The 20,386-nt window shown below is 43.1% G+C and overlaps 1 protein-coding gene across 1 annotated transcript in view; it reads left to right on the top strand.

The window, feature by feature from the left end:
* The window catches only part of LOC142741353 (uncharacterized), a 37,930-nt gene extending 19,441 nt beyond the window's left edge, over positions 1-18,489 (top strand). Inside the window, exon 2 of the mRNA XM_075850732.1 lies at positions 18,411-18,489. The gene's annotated coding sequence lies outside the window, so the exon portion shown is untranslated. The remainder of the gene's footprint in view (positions 1-18,410) is intronic.
* The last annotated feature ends 1,897 nt before the right edge of the window (positions 18,490-20,386 follow it).

Raw genomic sequence — 20,386 nt, 5'->3', positions numbered from 1 at the left:
TGTTACCATTCCGGCAGGTTTCCGTTTTAACGACGGAATCAATAGCAGAGTCGACTGCGCTATTGATTCCGTTGGAAAACCGGAAATCTTCCGGAATGGTGACGAATGGAAACCATTAGAGATGTTTCCATCACTATTGATATCAATGGTGACTGAAACGGAAGCTGTGGATTCACTTTCACTTTCCGTTGCGGGGTTCACCCGACGGAAACCTCCGATGGAGCCCCGGAATGGAAAGCGAACGGTGATGTGAACAGGCCCTAAGTCTTTTTATTACATTATTACACAGTTCTGACACTTTCATACATACATATTTATTTTTTACCATCCATTCACACCCTAGCACTACACTGACACTCATTTATGGCACACCTTTGAGCACTTAGTTCGCCACTCCCCTCAAGACTAGTGGGAGGGGCTATCACTATTTAATGCACACTCCTTCTGCAGCATTCTTTGACCCGTCTGCGTCCTGATGGGAACGGGTTTTCACCCACCCACCTACCTAGTAAGTATGGCCTTTTTGGTGGTTTTGATGATATCTATGTCCCATTTTTTCTGTTTGTGTTTCTAAGTCTTGCATTGTTTGATATTGTCATGGTGCGGGTTAGTGGACCCCCTAGGCCATACCGCCGTAGCGGGGAGGCAGCTGGCCAAACAACAGGAAACCCCAGAAATACAATGTCCCGCACAAGGGCACCTGGATAATCCAGACGGTGGCCGCAGCTGTGGCACAGATGGAGATGGGTGTAGCAAATAACGCCAAACGTGGCGGATGACACAGGTGCTGCAGGTTGCGCCAGACGTAGCGGATTCCTCCGGACGTGGCAGATGACACAGGACGTGGCGGATTCCTCCGGACGTGGCAGATGACACAGGACATGGCGGATTAATCTGGACATGGCAGATGACACAGGACTTGGCGGATTCCTCGGGATGTGGCAGATGACACAGGACGTGGTATGACCAGATACTAAAGGCACAGCACGGGAAACAGGAACAGGGAACAAGGCACGGGTAACAGCTGGAATGGGAAACACTTAGGGACCATTTGCAAGACAGACTGGGAAAACTAACAACGTTCAGGCAAGGATTAGAAGGCCTGGGGCCTTCTTATAGACCAGGAAATCGTGGCAGTTGATGATGACGACGACTTACTATTTGCGCGCGCTGGCCCTTTAAGGCCGGGCACGAGCGTGCGCGCACCCTACGGGACACAGCAGAATGGAGCGGAAGTGAGCGCTGGTGTCTCCTAGGAAGAAGATGGGGACCAGCGCTCACGGATCCAAGACTGCGGACATCAGGAGGTGAGTAACCCGACGGCCCGCAGCCATGGACGCTACGGTATCCCCCCCTCTTATGCCCCCTCTTCTTGGGGCCAGAGCGAGGGAGGAATTTTCTAATAAGAGCAGGAGCGCTGAGGTTCTCTTCTGGCTCCCAGGACCTCTCCTCAGGACCAAACCCTTTCCAGTTCACCAAATAGAAAGTCCTTCCTCCTATCCTTTTGCAGTCCAGGATCTCTTTTACCTTGAATACATCAGAAGGACTGCTGGGAGCAACTGTGGAACTAGAAGTCTTGCTGTAGCGGTTCAGGACCACTGGTTTCAGGAAGGACACATGAAATGAGTTGGGGATTCTGAGGGCAGGAGGCAGCCGCAGCTTATAGGAGACAGGGTTGATTTGTTGCAGGATCTCGAAAGGGCCAAGGAACCTGGGAACAAACTTGTATGAAGGCACCCTCAAGCGAATGTTCCGAGAGGACAGCCAGACTTTAGTCCCCGGAAGATACTGACTCGGCTCTCTTCTCCTAGTATCTGCCTTTCGCTTCATGCGATCTACCGCCAGCAAAATAGAGGACCGGGTCTGTTGCCAGATTTGCAGGAAGTCCCCATATGCAGAGTCAGCAGCGGGTACCTGAGATGAAGTCGACACAGGAAGGGGGACTCTAGGATGTTGACTGTAAACAATGTGAAATGGAGTGGAAGTGGTGGACTCACTTGTGTGGTTGTTGTATGAAAACTCGGCCCATGGAAGAAGCTGTACCCAGTTATCGTGCTGTGAAGAGAAGAAGTGGCGGAGATAATTCTCCATGATCTGGTTGAACCTCTCAACTTGCCCATTGGACTGGGGGTGATAGGCTGAGGAAAAGTCCAAACTCACATCCAGGAGTTTACAGAGGGCTCTCCAGAACCTTGAGGTAAACTGAACACCCCGGTCCGACAACGATTTGAAGAGGCAAGCCAAGCAAGCGAAAGATGTGTAGAATGAGGAGACTCGCCAGACGAGGAGCAGAAGGTAGGCCGGTCAGCGGGATAAAATGTGACATCTTAGAGAACCGGTCCACCACCAGACAGTGTTGCATCCTGCTGAGGGGGGAAGGTCTGTGACAAAGTACATCGCAATGTGCTGCCAGGGGGCATTGGGTACAGGCAGAGGATGAAACAGGCCGGCAGGCTTGGAGTGAGTCACTTTGTTAGAGGCACACACCGTGCAAGAAGAGACAAAGTCCAGAACATCTTTAGGTAGCGGAGGCCACCAGAAGTGACAAGCAATCAGGTCTCGGGTTTTCCGGACACCAGCATGTCCAGCCAGTTTAGAACTGTGTCCCCAGCTGAGAATTCTTCTCTTGTCTGTCAACCGAACAAAAGTCCTCCCAGGAGGGATGTCTCTAACCTGCAGAGGATTAGCAGTGACAATGCAGGACGGGTCTATGATAGTCTGAAGGGACTCCACCGTGTCTTCCATCTCAAACGATCTGGACAGGGCATCAGCCCTCACATTCTTGTCGGCGGGATGGTAGTGGAGCAAAAACTGGAAACGGGTGAAGAACAGCGACCACCTGGCTTGACAGGGATTCAGTCGTTGTGCAGACTGAAGGTAGGTAAGGTTTTTGTGGTCGGTGAAGATCAGGATGGGGTGAGCAGCGCCCTCTACAAGATGTCTCCACTCCTCCAGGGCCAATTTGATGGCCAGCAGCTCCCGATCTCCAATGGAGAGTAATTGCGCTCAGCAGAAGAAAAAAGTCTAGAGTAGTAGCCACATACTACTGCCTTTCCTTTGTAGTTCCTCTGGGACAGAAGTGCACCTGCACCAACAGAGGAAGCGTCCACTTCTAGAGAGAACTGCCGAGATACGTCAGGATGATGGAGGATCGAGGCTGAAGTGAAGGCTTTCTTGAGGCTAATAAATGCGGACTCTGCCTCTGGAGTCCACACTTTGGCGTTCACACCCTTCGTGGTAAGGGTCGAGATGGAAGCCGTCAGAGAAGAGAAGTTAGGAATAAACTGCCGGTAGAAATTGGCGAATCCCAGGAACTGCTGTATGGCCCTCAAGCCTTGAGGACGTAGCCACTCCAGGACAGCTTTCACTTTCTCAGGATCCATCTTGAGGACTTGATCTGAGATGATGTAGCCCAGGAAGGGCAGAGAATTCCTCTCAAAGACGCACTTCTCCAGCTTGGCGTATAAACGATTCTCCCTTAATCGTAGTAGAACCTGACGGACATGCCTCCGATGAGTCGTCAAATCTGGGGAGAAAATCAAAATATCATCGAGATAAACAACAACACAGACGTAGATATCGTTAACGAACTCCTGAAACACTGCGGGAGCGTTACACAGTCCGAAGGGCATCACTAGATATTCACAGTGCCCGTCCCGGGTGTTAAATGCCGTCTTCCATTCATCACCCCAGCGAATCCGGACTAGATTATAAGCCCCCCGCAGGTCTAGCTTAGAATTTTTTTTGGCTCCTCGTATGCGATCAAACAGCTCAGAAATAAGTGGCAACGGGTATTTGTTCTTGACTGTGATCTGGTTGAGACCACGGCAGTCAATGCAGGGTCGACGGGATCCATCCTTCTTTTTAACAAAGAAGAATCCAGCCCCGGCCGGGGAGGAAGACTTTCGTATGAAACCCCTCTCCAGATTCTCCTTGATATAGGCCGACATGGATAGAGACTCTGGCAAGGAGAGAGGATATATCCGTCCATGGGGGAGAGAGGCATTAGGAACCAGTTCAATAGGGCAGTCATAAGTCCGATGTGGAGGCAGTGTCTCAGCCTCCCTTTTGCTGAAAACATCTGCATACTGAGCAAACTGGGGAGGCAGTCTCGCCAATGACTGAGGCAGAGGAGGCTTGACAGGATGGATCTGCAACAGACAACGACCATGGCACTTGGAGTCCCATTGGAGAACCTCTCCAGAATTCCAGTCCAGGACTGGGGCATGTAGTCGAAGCCAAGGCAGGCCCAGCAGAATAGGATTGATGGCCTTGGGCAAAACAAGGAAAAAAAGTAATTCAGAATGAAGTACTCCAACCTGGAGCTTCAACGGTTTGGTTTTAGAAACGATGGGATCCGGCAGAGGCAGTCCATTAACTGAGGCAACAGCCAAAGACGTCTCTCGGGGAACTGTGGGCAACTGAAGATGATCCACAAGCTCTTTCTGGATGAAGTTTGCAGCAGAACCAGAGTCAAGATAGGCAGAAACTTGATGCGTCCTGTCGCCGGATACTAGGGTCACAGGAATAGTCAGCTTGGAACAGAAGGCTTTATTAGGTACCGTTCCATCTAGGGTTACCTCTCCAAACAATCCTAGGCAATGGGATCTCTCTGGCCCCTGGGGATATAAACACACAATATGGCCTCTGAGGCCGCAATACAGACAAAGTCCAGAAGTGCGTCTGCGTTGTCTCTCCGGATCCTCTGGTGGGACGACTGAGGAAGATTGCTGAAAAGTAGAATCCAGCCTAGGAAGTTCTCTCTCCCAGAGAACCTCTTGGGAACGTTCCCGGATCCTCATGTCAACCCGGGAGGCGAGTAGGATAAGATCGTCCAGGATAGATGGCAGATTGCGAGCAGCCATCTCGTCCTTGATCCCTGAAGACAGTCCCTGCCAGAATGTGGCCACCAAAGCCTCGTTGTTCCCGGTCAATTAAGCAGCCACACCACAACGCATAGCCAATCAGTTACACAACAAATACCACTGGTACCTGACCGTCCTCATTGACTTACTGTCATGACTCTGGGGTATTTGGACCCACTAGGCCGTTCTGTTGTATCGGAGTAGCAGCTGGCCAAACAATAATCAATAGGACAAGAGTACCTGGATAGATGATTTCACAGACACTCGGCGTGGTGTAGCAGACACATGGTGTAGCAGACACGTTGCACAGATAACACTGGGCACAGATAACACTGGGCACAGATAACACTGGGCACAGATGACACTTGGCACAGATAACACTTGGCTTCACACTGCAACAAACACAATTACTGGATACGGGATACAGGACACGGAAAAACAGGATACAGGATACAACTAAGGGAACATTAATAATGAACATGAACAACAACGCTCAGGCAAGGATGAATAGGGAAGAGTCCTTTTTATACAGTGGATATAAAAGTCTACACACCCCTGTTAAAATGCCAGGTTTTTGTCATGTCAAAAAATCAGTACAAGATGAATAATTTCAGAACTTTTTCCACCTTTTAATGTGACCCATAATTTGTACAATTCTATTGAAAAACAAACTGAACTTATTTAGAGGGGAAAAATAAAAATAACAAAACTACAATAATGTGGTCGCATAAGTGTGAACACCCTCTTATAATTGGGGATGTGGTGATGTTCTGAATTAGCCAAACACATTTAATATCATGTTAAATAGTAGTCAGTACACAGCTGCCATTATTTAAGTGATTCTGGGTAACCCCATATAAAGTTCAGCTTTTCTATAAGGATTTTCCTGTTATTTTCTTTATTGCATGTGACAGCAAAAGCCATGGTCTGTAAAGAGCTTACAACACATCAAAGTGATCTGATTGTTGAAAGGCATCAGTCAGGAGACGGGTACCAAAGAATTTTCAAGGCATTAGATATACCATGGAACACAGTGAAGACGTTCAGTAAAGAAGTGGATTACATTTGGCACAACAGTGACATTACCAAGAACTGGAAGTCCCTCAAAACTTGATGAAAGACAAGACGAAAATTGGTCCGCGAGGCTACCAAGAAGGCTACAGCAAAATTAAAGGAGCTGCAGGAATTTCTGGCAGGTACTGGATGTGTAGTACATGTGACAACAATCTCCCGTATTCTTCATATGTCTGGGCTGTGGGGTAGGGTGGCAAGACGGAAGGCCTTTTCTAACAAAGAAAAACATCCAAGCACGGCTATTTTTTGCAAAGACCTGCATCAAGTCTGCCAAAAGCATGTGGGAAAAAGTGTTATGGTCTGATGAGACCAAGGTTGAACTTTTTGAGCATAATTCCAAAAGGTATGTTTGGCGCAAAGCCAACACTGCACATCACCAAAAGAAACACCATACCCACAGTGAAGCATGATGGAGGCAGCATTATGCTTTTGGGCTGTTTTTCTGCACTGGTACTGGGGCTTTAGTCAAGGTGGAGGGAATTATGAACAGTTCCAAATATCAGGCAATATTGGCACAAAACCTGCAGGCCTCTGCTACAAAGCTGAAGATGAAGAGGAATTTCACCTTTCAGCACGACAACGACCCAAAGCATACCTCCAAATCAACAAAGGAATTCACCAGAAGATCAAAGTTTTGGAATGGCCCAGCCAAAGCCTAGACCTGTATCCCATTGAAAATCTGTGGGGTGACCTAAAGAGGGCTGTACACAGGAGATGCCCTCGCAATCTGACAGATTTGGAGCGCTTTTGCAAGGAAGAGTGGGCAACAATTGCCAAGTCAATACGTACCATGCTGATAGACCAAAAAGAATTTCAAATGACAGAGACAGGGCATCAGCCATCATATTTTTACCTGCTGGACGGAAGTGGAGAAGGAACTGGAATCGGGCGAAAACCAGCGACCATCTGGCTTGGGGAGGATTTAATCGTTGTGGAGACTGCAGATACGTGAGATTCTTGTGATCCGTATAGATGATGATAGGATGAATAGCGCCCTCCAGCATGTGTCTCCACTCCTTGAAGGCCAACTTGAAAGCTAGTAACACCAGGTCCCCAATGGAGTAGTTGCGCTCTGCATGAGAGAATAGTTTGGCAAAGAAGCCATAATTCTAGACCTCCCTTCTATAAGCCCTTCTATTAGCTGGAGTGTGGAGCCACTAACAATGAGTGGTCATCGCTGTGGGGGACCTCGCTCGCCTATGTATTACATGGAATGGCTGAAATGTAACACTACATATCCCTTGCAGTGGGCCTTATAGTTGGCCGCAGCTAACCACATAGGGGTTTCTGAAGCCAGATTCGCAGCGATCAACTGATAATGTTGTTGGGTTCAGTCGGAAAAAGGATTGTTTTAATGCCTTTACTAAGCGTATAAACATATATCTTGGATCTTACAACATATTAAAAATATGAATTAGATCAGGAAAAGGATAAGGGGAAAAGAATGTGGTCTGTGAGAAAATTAATAATTAACTTTTATTATATTTGCATTAAAGGGAACAAATGATTAAAAGGTCCAGTGGTGCAATTTGGTATGTGTGAGTGACCCCTCAATTCACATACCCTTGGCCATGAATTAAATGATGAGGTGATATATAATATTGCTGTCCGTATGTTCCGTAAGTGGTACTAGATGATTATACTATAACTGCCACAGATTGCATTATAAATGAATGAAGCTGTTAAACTAAGAGTTCTACCGATCACTCTGTCTTGAATTGAGACTGGCTGTGTAGCCTTAGTTGAAGTAATGACTGTTGCACTATGTGGCAATAAGTGCAGCTGGGCCAGTAGAGATATGCCCTGCTGCGTATTGAGAAGAAGTGTAATGATAAGCGAGGTGAGACCTTGCAAGCCTCTCTCCCCTGCGTTAGTGTTGGCATAACGGTGTGAACAGTCACTAAACCGCACCCTCACGCTGGTGTCCCTGGGGATCAGAGCAGCAGCGTGGGGAACGGGCGTGTGTAATAGTAGGAACACTCTCAGCTGTCAGCTGAGAGGCAATGTGAGAAAGTCATTCACAGGAATGATTCTGCTATTAGGACGGCCGTGAGCAGTAGTGGCCGTGCTCGGCTGTAAGCCGAGAAGCAGTGTCACATTGACCGCCTGCAAATTGCCTGATGGCAAGGTATGCCTCAGTGGTACCTGGGCAAAAGCAGAGCGGCGAGGGCTAAGGTCCGACACCGAACCTCACCCCGGGAGCAACTGAATGTGTGCGGCGAGGCTGCTGTCAGTACCCGCAGGTGAACAGGAGTCACCAACGGGAGTCGGCAAGAAGCCAGACAGAATTCAAACACCCAGCTGATAGACTCACTTCGACCCCTAGTAGAAGCCAGAATTCTGGCGAAACGCACGTCGGGTGCTTAGCAACTATTTTAACAATCCTCTGGTGCACCACTTGGCCCTAGCTGTCTAAGTTCCACTACTCGTTCTACGATCCTCTCATTGTAATCACGGCTGCCAGCTGCCTGCTGGTTGTCCGTGCTCGTGGCTGCAGTGCGCCCTGCTGAGTCTATCAGCTGGGTGTTTGAATTCTGTCTGGCTTCTTGCCGACTCCCGTTGGTGACTCCTGTTCACCTGCGGGTACTGACAGCAGCCTCGCCGCACACATTCAGTTGCTGCCGGGGTGAGGTTCGGTGTCGGACCTTAGCCCTCGCCGCTCTGCTTTTGCCCAGGTACCACTGAGGCATACCTTGCCATCAGGCAATTTGCAGGCGGTCAATGTGACACTGCTTCTCGGCTTACAGCTGAGCACGGCCACTACTGCTCACGGCCGTCCTAATAGCAGAATCATTCCTGTGAATGACTCTCTCACATTGCCTCTCAGCTGACAGCTGAGAGTGTTCCTACTATTACACACGCCCGTTCCCCACGCTGCTGCTCTGATCCCCAGGGACACCAGCGTGAGGGTGCGGTTTAGTGACTGTTCACACCGTTATACCAACACTAACGCAGGGGAGAGAGGCTTGCAAGGTCTCACCTCGCTTATCATTACACTTCTTCTCAATACGCAGCAGGGCATATCTCTACTGGCCCAGCTGCACTTATTGCCACATAGTGCAACAGTCATTACTTCAACTAAGGCTACACAGCCAGTCTCAATTCAAGACCGAGTGATCGGTAGAACTCTTAGTTTAACAGCTTCATTCATTTATAATGCAATCTGTGGCAGTTATAGTATAATCATCTAGTACTACTTACGGAACATACGGACAGCAATATTATATATCACCTCATCATTTAATTCATGGCTAAGGGTATGTGAATTGAGGGGTCACTCACACATACCAAATTGCACCACTGGACCTTTTAATCATTTGTTCCTTTTAATGCAAATATAATAAAAGTTAATTATTAATTTTCTCACAGACCACATTCTTTTCCCCTTATCCTTTTTCTGATCTAACTCAGCTCAACTTGGTGGTGTACACCAATGTGGTCTCTTTGACACGATACAATATTGTGTAATAGGTGATCTTCACCAATCTTTGCATATTAAAAATATGCACTTGCCAATACTCAAATTAATTAAATTTTTTACATTTTCCCAACCTATCACAGTGATAAATCTGACCTTATGTACTTAGAGTGAGCACAGACATGCTGCGAGAGTCATTCTTTGATGATATCTAATAGCTCAGCAGCTGCATCATTTGTGAGACTTCATCTAATAGCCTACGAGGTGTGAAGAGGGTTGTATATGTTGGAGTTTTGATCTGCTGGCTAAAGAAGCCGTATTATAAACCTGGATGCACTTGTGTTTTGTACAATGTCTTTATTGAATCTTCAGTATAAGAAAAGTTATAAACCTTTATAAATTTATAAACCTGAATGCATTTATATTTTAACTTGATCCCAAAATGTACTCAATAATGATCTAATGACGAGCAATTCATTGGAATTGAGTGCTTTCAGCTAGATTTATCTATAGAATAGATGTAATCACCCAGTGTTACGCTCCCCATCCTGGTGTGCACCACCCTCACAGTATAGTCACATATTGCATTGGGAAGAAAAAATAGAAATGGGCAAAAGAGCAGTGTGGCTTACATTAAAAATTACTTTTATTGATCATTTCTATAATGTCAGAGATTGTGACAATAATATTATCATTAAAATGAGCCACTGTCCTGAATAAATAGTAATGTTGCTTAATCTATCGACCTATTTGTCCCCATATTAGATATTAGAAGCAGGTCATAAATATGCAAACGTATTGCCGTGTTAGTCTTGCATTGTTTGATGTACACAGGGCCAGTAGGGTCCTACTGGGAGAACAATCTCCATGTAAGATTATAAAGCCGGACTGATGCAGACAAGCCAAGAGACCCATGGATCCTCTGTGTTGTGCCAAAAGACCGCCGTGTAAACGAGCACCGATAAACAAGACAGCGCGTTGATCGGTACTCATTTGCAACTTGCACAAGGAGCTAGTATGGGGACGAGCGCTCGTTACTCCAATCGCGTGTCCCCATACATTATTATCATGTCGGCTGCACGTCTCCCTGCTTACACAGAGAGACGTGCCTGTCGATAACAATAATATTTTTCATTTTTAAAATGATACGATCAGCAGATAAACAAGCGTTTGGTTGTTCATCTGCTGATTGGTCCCCTGTTTACACAGGTCAATTATTGGCAACGAGCGTTCTATGAACGAGTGTTTTCCCGATAATTGGCCTGTGTAAAAGGGCCTTAACTGGGGCAGATGGATAAACTAGTGGTTCTTATCCTTGACTTTTTCAGGTTTTATATTATGTTTATTTAAAATAATTTTAGTATGTTTACCTGCTAATACACACCTCTGTGAGGGAAGGGTTATGATATATTTTCTGGCATGAAAAAAATTGTCATGGAAATAATTTGGTCCTTAAGGAAAAACTATGGCATAACATTAACCCTTTAAGGATTGGCCTGACTGGCCTGGGTCTTCAGGACCAAGAAATGAAATATTTTTTTTCCATGCTGCATTCCAAGAGCAATGACTGTATGTGGGCTTGTTTTTTGCAGAACAAGTTGTTTTTTTCAAATTCACCATTTTATATATATATATATATTTTCATTTTATGGTGAACTATTTTTAATCATTCATATCATTTTTAATGAAAAACTTTGTTACATTTTTTAAAAATCTTTTACCTTTAGCATGGCATAATAGCAAATGCCTATAGCATTCTTAGGGGATTTTGTTTGACGCCCAGCTGCCATGGTAACCCATTGGCATGCTGAGAACGCATCGCAGTGGGTGCCCATGGGCTGACCGAGGCATTAACGGGGGAGTTAAACAGCCAAGATCTGAGGTTTCTCTGATCCCAGCAGTCACAGTAGAAGCTCTTGTGCCCGCACGATCACTAGGACGTATTATTACATCCTATTGCGGTAAGGAGCCTGTAATTAGGAAGTAATAGTACATACTTTCACGTGAAGAAGTTTAACACAGACAGCAATCTTTGCAATGTGCAAGTTAAAAATGCATAGAAATACCATGTAAAATAATTTTTCACTGGCGTCTTTACTTTCGTAATTTTTATGTTAGTTTTACTTTAAGTAAAGCATTTCATTATCAGCAAGAACACTAATAAATCCTATCCAATTACTTTGTCTGCGAAACTGATAATCAGTTAACCACCTGCTTTGTCTTTACAATAATAACTGATCATCAGTCGAATCATTACTAGTTTTAGACCTTTTGTATAAACTCATTTCTATTTTTATAAATGTAAACCAAGCATGTTCACAGAAGTGTTCAAGGATAGTACCCCTAGAATAATGACCTTAGGCCTTGACCTTGGTTTTCATTAAATACAGTGTTTGGGTGTTGACAATTGTACTGTACTGGTTACTATGCTAACAAACTGTCTCTCACATTATGACTCTATCTGCCATCTTTATATGCCTATGATGCCCTACAATACAAAAGTATTGTAATGTATCATGGAAGTATTTAGGAGGACCACAAGTATACGTCCCCAAATGGGGCAATTATTTTTTTTAAGTAAAGTTCATTGAAAAAATTATAACCTTTTTTGTCTTAAAAAAGTTTTACTGTGTACAAGAACACCACGCCTCCCTAGGAAGTCATCACAGACCATGTGGAATGCCAAACCTCCATCTACAACTTTCACAAATCAGGATGTTTTGTAAAATGGATTATCTTCATCAGGGTCGGCCTTAAGGGTGTGCGTCCTGTGCCATTGCACAGGGCGCATCACTCCAGTAGGTAGAAGTGGGCGCTGTACTGGCTCCCTTCCCCTGCTTGTTTCAGAAGCGCCTGGGCCCGGTGACTCAGCAGCCACCTTTCCTCCCGGGCGCTTCTTCACTCAGTGGCGTCGCTACCACTGTAGCAGCCATAGCGGCTGCTAGCGGCGATACCAGACATGGGAGCGTATTTTACTGTGAGTGGGGGCTGATGCTCATTTTAATGTGGGTGGGGGGCTGATGGTCTTCAAGTGGTTTCCCCCTCTGAGCTTTAATTGAAATTAATAGGAGGCAGAAAATACCTGCAGCGCTCGTTTGGAGCTTTTTTGCATGCGACTTTTGCATTAGCTTCAACGGCTTAAAAAAAATGCAAAAAAGGTCAAAAAATATTATTTTTGCCTTACAAAAAAACGCTGTGTGAACATACCCTATGAGCGTAGTGCTTGTTTTTAGCCATTTTCTATCTTTCTCTAAACAATTTTGTGTAGGGGTGCCCTGAGGAAATTGTATTTTTCCAGTGGTGCCTCGAGTCCGAAAAGGTCGGTAAACTCTGTACTAGGTTACAGGATCACGCCGGCTTATGCAAGGTTCCCATTGTGGAGCAGCAGCTCAGTTCGTCGTGGGAACGTGGCCCAGGTGAGTAAAATATTTTTTTGTTTGGGGGCACTGTCTACAAGGGGGAGGTGGGGAGCTGTATGGCACGATCTACAAGGAGGAGGTGAGGGATTATGGCACTGTCTACAGGGAGGCTGTATGGGAAAATCTACATGGGGCACTATCCAAAAGGTGGGGGGCTGTGTGTGGCAGCCAGGGGAAGGGGGCATTATACTGTGTGGGGGCCACTAAGTGGACATTATACTGTGTACGGGTACTACAGGGGCAATATACTGTGTGTGGCAGTTAGGGGGCATAATATTGTGTGGGCACAATTAGGGGACAAAATACTGTGTCCTTAAGGGGTAATAATATATTATATTATTAAATATTATTATTATACTGTATGGGGGGCACTAAAGGGGCATTATACTGTGTGTAGGCACTATATAGGGTATTATACTGTGGGGGGCATTATACATTTTATATGGGCCATTTTTTTTATGATGGGGTGGGGTGCCGAAAGATAATTTTGCACGGGTCGCCATCTATCATAAGGTCGGCCCTGATCTTCATCCACCTGTTCCTTCCTCAGCCAATTGTCATCTTTACTCCCAGGAGTCGTGAGTTGTAATTTGGCACAAATGCCGATACAAGCAAATATTTATTATAAATGTATCTACACCTTTATAGGTCTCCAATTACACACAAATTGGCCAGTATTGTCCCTTATTGAACCAACTAGGTTGAGGAAATGTCTTGGGACGGTTATGAAGTGCCATTGTTATGACTATTTTATGCAATATTTGTTGCTTAGAAATGACACTAACTGTGTGTGATAAATTTTTTTGTATCCCTGGAGTTTGTCCATAGGATATGTATGGTACCACGCCATCTAGATATAATTTTCTGGGTACTCCAGTTGATAATTGTGGATTGCTTATTGATTCAACACTGTCTGTGTTAGGGGTATTTGAGTATCAAAAGAATTACCTAGAGTATTTTAATCTGAATAATGAATAAAGGTTATGTTTTATAAAGAGTTCCCACTCTGTGATATTACTTATGTGTAAAACAACAATTTAAAAACAAAACACAAATAACTAAAAGACAATAGCAATAATGCTGTTTTTTCCTACCCAACCAAAATAAATTAATAAATTAATAGTAGCCGTAAATAATGCCATTAAAAAATAAAAAAAATTGCTGCGTCCTGAATACCAAAGCTTGTTAACATGCAGTGTATTTGTTGCCGTTTTTCGCTGGTGAGGTTTAACTGATCCGATCTTTACATTCATACACTGTAGCTAGGCTTGAGTTTCCATGATTCTATGAATAAAGTGCTAGTGAAGTTTGTAAAGTACAATAGCTTCCATCAGGGGCGTAGCTGGGGGGGCAGGCGGGGCCTGTGCCCCGGGCGCAACTTAGATCAGTGTCGGCGGCCTGCCTTCTAGGTGAGCTTCTGGCCTCAGGCGCAGGGCACAGCAGCTAAGAACTGCCGCCCGACTGTAACAGCAGCTGTAGTCTGTGCTGCTAACAAATCTCCCCCCTCCCTACTCTTTACACCTCTCCTGTGTGTGATGTGTTCATGTGTGTATATATAGTGTATGTGATGTGTACATGTGTGTATATATAGTGTATGTGATGTGTACATGTGTATATATAGTGTGTGATGTGTTCATGTGTGTATATATAGTGTATGTGATGTGTATATATAGTGTATGTGATGTGTACATGTGTATATATAGTGTGTGATGTGTTCATGTGTGTATATATAGTGTATGTGATGTGTATATATAGTGTATGTGATGTGTACATGTGTATATATAGTGTGTGATGTGTTCATGTGTGTATATATAGTATGTGATGTGTTCATGTGTGTATATAGTGTGTTATGTGTTCATGTGTATGTGTATATATAGTGTGTGATGTGTACGTGTTCATGTGTGCCCATGACTTTCAATGGAATGGCTGCAGACATTTTCTGCAGCAATTCTGTTGTGTGTGTGGACAAACCCTAAATCCGCAGTACAAGGGCTTCTCCACACGTTTTGGAATTGGTACAGAAAACTTCTGGAGCAACTAGCAGATATTCTGCTGTGGAAAAACAGCACCATTTCTTGCGTTTTTTGATGCATAAAATGGTGCGGATTTTGCTGCGTTTTTCACAATGCTGGGGGATGGTGACATCTCTGAAAAACGCAGCAATTCAGTCCACTTTCCGCAGCAGGAATTGACATGCTGCGGTACGAAAAATACGTCAGAAATTTTACGCAGCGTGTGGATGGGATTTGATAAGTATCACCCACTTTGCTGCTACTGTATTTTGCTGAATATTTAAGTATGCAGCAATTCCGTTACGTGTGGACAAGCTCAAATGCAGTAGCAACAGAGTGGGTGAGATTTGAACAAATCTCACCCACACGATGAGTGGGAAATAGGCTCAGTAATTGACCTCCGCTCCGCAGCATGTTAATTGTATTTGCGTAAATGCTGCTTATTTGTTTCGGGTTTTCACCATTTAATTCAATGGGGAAGTAAAACTCGCAATAAATAGCAGATGTTGTGTTTTTGGTGGCAGAAATGCAGCGATTCCGCTGCAAAAAACGCAACTCCGAAAATTTTTTAATCTTATACTTTCCTAGACTTCTGTTTCTTTTTCCGGGCTGGCCTCCTGGGACGAAGTTTCATCCCATGTGACCGCTGCAGTCAATCGCAGGCTGCAGCGGTCACTTGGGATGAAACATCATCCCAGTGCTGCAAGATGTCGGAGGGAAGCATCGCAATGGTAAGTATCCATTTTTTTTTTCTGCTCAGTTTTCCGCAGCGGCCATTCCTTGCCGAAAAACTGCACCACAGGGCAGTGCTTTTAAACAGCGTATCTGCCATGTGTGAACATACCGATACAAATACAGTATATACATATAGTAGCTGCTGTCTTACAATGATACAGCTGCAAACCACGTCAACATGCTGCATTCCCACGAGTCTGTGCAATTTTCAAATGATTGTCCATGGAGTTTTTTGCAGACATTAACAATCATTTAAAAACTGCACCGACTTTTGGTAAAACTGCATGTGCTGCGTGTTTTACTGGACAATGGTTGTTACGATCTGATTGTTTGCATTAAAGGTTATGTACACCTTTGAAAGGGATTTTTTTTTAAATGGCAGTCAGTGTGTTTTGTGCAACTGTATAATTCGTTTTTATTAAAAATCTTTTTACTTTTTGAGATACAGCTGCTCTGTATCCATGGGTTCAGTGTCAGCGGGTCCTGTGTGTCTCTGACATGCTGGATCCACCTGTAATACATCACATCTAAGTTAGATGTGATAGATTACAGGTGGATACAGTCGACTACTCTATTGATAGCGCCAATAAAACGGAAATCTTGTGAATCGGAGACAAACAGAAACCATTAGCAATGGAAGCGTTACCATTGAAATGGTAACGCAGAGCTATGGTTTCCATTTGGTTTCCGTTCATGGGTTCCCATGACGGAACCCATGGATGGAACCACGACGCAGGTGAGAACGAAGCCTAATTATTACTGTATGATCTTTACAGATGGTGGAGGGTACTATTTTTTGGGGAATATGCAACTCCCAGTATATGATTATTCAGGTCATACTGGAAGCTGCTAACCTGACCTGCAAATGATCTCTGTACTGAAATGTATTTGTACTAAACTTTGCTCTGGTGTTGTATTCATGTACTGAGCTTGGTTCTGGTGCTGTGTATATATATATATATATATATATATATATATATATATATATAATGAGCTTTGTTCTGGCACTGTATATATGTAATGAGCTTGGTTCTGGTGTTGTATATATGTACTGAGCTTGGTTTTGGTGCTGTATATGTGTACTGAGCTTGGTTCTGGTGCTGTATATATATGTACTGAGTTTGGTTCTGCGGCTGTATTTATGTACTGAGCTTTGTTCTGGTGTTGTGTATAGAACTATATTGCTTGTAAAATGTACAAATGTTTTTATGCTCGAGTTACTTAAAAAAAATGTGGAAAAGAAATTACACGTCATTGATTGGTAGAGAAAACAAACATGGCAAGGGGGAAGGAGAGCCGTGTTTTTATTTAGAAAAACAATCTATTTCCACCAAGTTACGACCTATTTTAGCTTTATGCTAATAACTTTCTTAATAGACAACTGGGCGTGTATTACTATTTTGTCAGATCCATTACATAAAATCTAATTTAAAATCAATTTTTAGTTCCAGGTTGTAATGCAACTAAACAGGAAAAATGGAGATGTATAATTTTTTCAAGGCACTGTATATGATACAATGCATATAATATTTGTGTTGTATAGTATTTTAGCCTTTTGCAAGCTTAGATAAAGAATGTCAGCAATTTCATTGAACTTAAAGACTGTGGTTTAACAGTTCAGTAATAGATTATTACACAAAATACAGTGTACTCCTCTATACTAGAGCACAGGCTTTTATTATAAATAGAAGCTGTCAATATAAAATGTTTTCATAATACCACATGGAATGACTAGCTGAGTGTTAAAATCCATTTTCATCAATCACAGGCTGCCAATCACATTTATAGATCATGATCTCAGAATTCCTCAGGAAGCAAAAGCTAATTATCTACAAGTCCTATAAGGAACCCAGCTTGCTCAAGATTGTAGTCACCTTGAACCTCACCGGCCAGAGCACTAACTCCATAGAGACCTGTGTCAGATTGAGATGGACAGCCAAAAATAAGTTAGCGTGATGTGACTGAAATGGAAGAAGAAATGATTAACTATAAGAAATGTTTAATTTTTTAAGATCCTAAGATGACAGATCTCCATATTCTCTTGAATAACACGATGAGCAGATGTCCAGGGCTTGGTGTACAGTCTTGTCATGCAAATTGGTTACTGTGAAAAACATTTCACTCCTATCTCAGGCAACAGAAAGTTAATGTCACTCACAATCACTCTCTAAAATTATTTTAATTTGTCACCACTTTTCTCCTATTTTCTATGTTTTCTCCTGCCAGGTAAATGCACTTCTTTTATAATAGGTGTGATTAACTGTATTTGCAACACGCAGCTACTTTGGGGAGAATTTGAGGAAAATATGAAGCAAGTAAAATTTAAACATTTTAAAACATAAAACTTGATGTTAGGCTCTATTCACTGTAGCCATGTGTAGAGACCCTGGATGGTGGCACATAGAGTTACTACCTGTCCGTATTACAGACTCATAGGCGCATTGTGTACCATTGTATGGTACTTCTGTGAAGAACTAGGGGAACTTCTATAACACAAAATGCGATAGAGTATGTCTCCATGTGGTACTATATGGGCGTATAGAAAGCTATCAGTGTCATATTATGGACTCGTAAAACACAAATCTATAATACAGCCATGTGCGTGAGGCCTATATCTTATTTTATAGGACACCTTTGACAAAGAAAATATATATATTTTTTTACATATGTTAGTGGTTACCTTGAGTTAAAAAAAAAAAGTTTCAGGCTGCAATCTTCATTCATTCATTAATTTACAGTTCCTAGGTTTAGACTTGGCTCATGTGGCCATGTCATTAACAGCAATACATGCTGGATGTGAGATCTGCATGTGCAAGATGCTGCTGTCTTCACTAGCTCTCATAAACTAGCAAAGCTTTATTCCTGTACTGTTTCCCTTTTTTTACAGCCTAAAAGGGATCTCCTCTACCTTGTCCTGGCACTGATGATGAAGAGTGTGTGATTCCTCCTGCAGAGTCTGCCGTAAGTGCTATCATCTCTCTATACACTGATACATAGCATGCATGATTCTCCCCCTGTGCGCTTGCCGCCCTATTTTCCCTTTGACACAATACAGTCTGTGTGACCACCCCCCCCCCCCCCCCTGAAGATTGGGATGATTTCCTCGCTCTCCACACTATGATTTGCTGTATACAACCCCCTCCGGGCTGCTATCTCTAACACTTAGAGAAGGGAGTGGGAGAGCAGAGAGAGCAGTCCTGATTGGAGCTGTGTGTTGTCGGATTTACGTTAGAATGTGCAGGACAACCAGCTATATGAAGGAGTTACATAGATGTTACAGCAGCAGAATGGTATGACATTTTTAATGAAGACTATTTAGAAAGTTGATTGATTTTACATTTAGGATGCAAATGAACAATAAAAATGAAAAAGTGTTCAGATCCTTTAACCCCATGCAGATATTGATTTTCCTTTTTTTATTCAAACCTAGGTTCCTAGTGCTTTGCTAGCTCTGCACCAACCATTAACATTAGTATTATTTGGAGGCTACACTTCCACAACTAGGTTCTTGGCCCACAATAAGCTTCTGGCTTTGCGGAAACAGAATAATCCCTATAAACGTGAACAAATATTTGTAGCAAAGACTCAATCATCCAAATTGAAAAAATTCTAGAAGATAAAGGGAAAGGCACTGACAATACAAAAAAATATTAACCCCAAGTAAACCAGTACAATTTACTAGGAGCCTGATGTACAGTGTATGATGAGATGCCCTCTGCTCTTTATTCGTTTTCAGACAGTTCCCCTAAATGTACTATACCTTTAATTCCCCTTGTGGTATGATATACATTAGATGACAAACAACCATGTTCTTTTTTTATAATTACAACCTACTACATAACAACACAATTGCTCCTCCACTCTGGAAGAAGAACATCCATTCATTCTTTCAAATATTCTGGTCATTGCCATTATACATCTGCATTTAGCCCTAAGATTCTATTCATGTAACAGATAATAAGCCGATACAATGTAATACTTCCAAAATGATCCATATATATGTTAATACATAGATGAGTGTTAGAAAGGAAATGTGAGAAAACATTGTAATTAGCATAACAGTTGCATCCATTCTTTTATGCCAAGAAGAATAAACAGTCTACAAAATGGGAATGACATTAAAAAGAGGCCTGGATTTCTAAAACCTAAGATTAGAACTCACATCCATTGGTGTTAATGTACGCTGCTAAGTTTCTTAGCAGACAATATTTATATTACCATTACAATATGAAATATTCAGCAGTATGCAGACAGGAAAAAACAAATCCGATGCAGCAGAAATATATAACAGATATAACCTGTCACCGTTTAATAGTTTAATGGTGAGTATAAAATGGCAATCAAACTTTACTAATTATTAGAAACTGTTTCACTACATTGTGCCTATATGGCAGTATCTGCAGGAACTTGTTCTCATGCAAAATACTTGACAGAGCTTTTTTAAAGTCTACCCTAAATGTTATATTTATTTGCTGAAGTAAAAGAGAACAACAGCAGCACTCCAGTAGTGAAAAGGGCTTTTGTATTTATGCACTAAGCATAAAAACATGCAACGTTTCAACCCTGATATGGTCTTTATCAAGCATAAATACAAGGACTATACACACTATACACTATATATAACACATAACCTGTGACATTATTTAATATGCATAATTAACATAGAAACATTATAAACCTCATATATAAACATTATACACGTAAAACATTCCAACAATATCAGTGAAGCATACATTATTATTTCGTTTAACCCCCTCCCGACCTCCATCATATATATACGGCGCTGTCGGGAAGGAGTTCCTGCAAAGTGCAGTACAGTTACGTTGCGGTGTCTGCTGTGTTTGCCTTGTATGGGAGCCTATG

This window comes from Rhinoderma darwinii, chromosome 2 (genome assembly GCF_050947455.1).
Source record: "Rhinoderma darwinii isolate aRhiDar2 chromosome 2, aRhiDar2.hap1, whole genome shotgun sequence".
NCBI lineage: Eukaryota > Metazoa > Chordata > Amphibia > Anura > Rhinodermatidae > Rhinoderma > Rhinoderma darwinii.
Note: the sequence above shows the minus strand (reverse complement) of the source record. Positions and strands in the feature narration are given on the sequence as shown.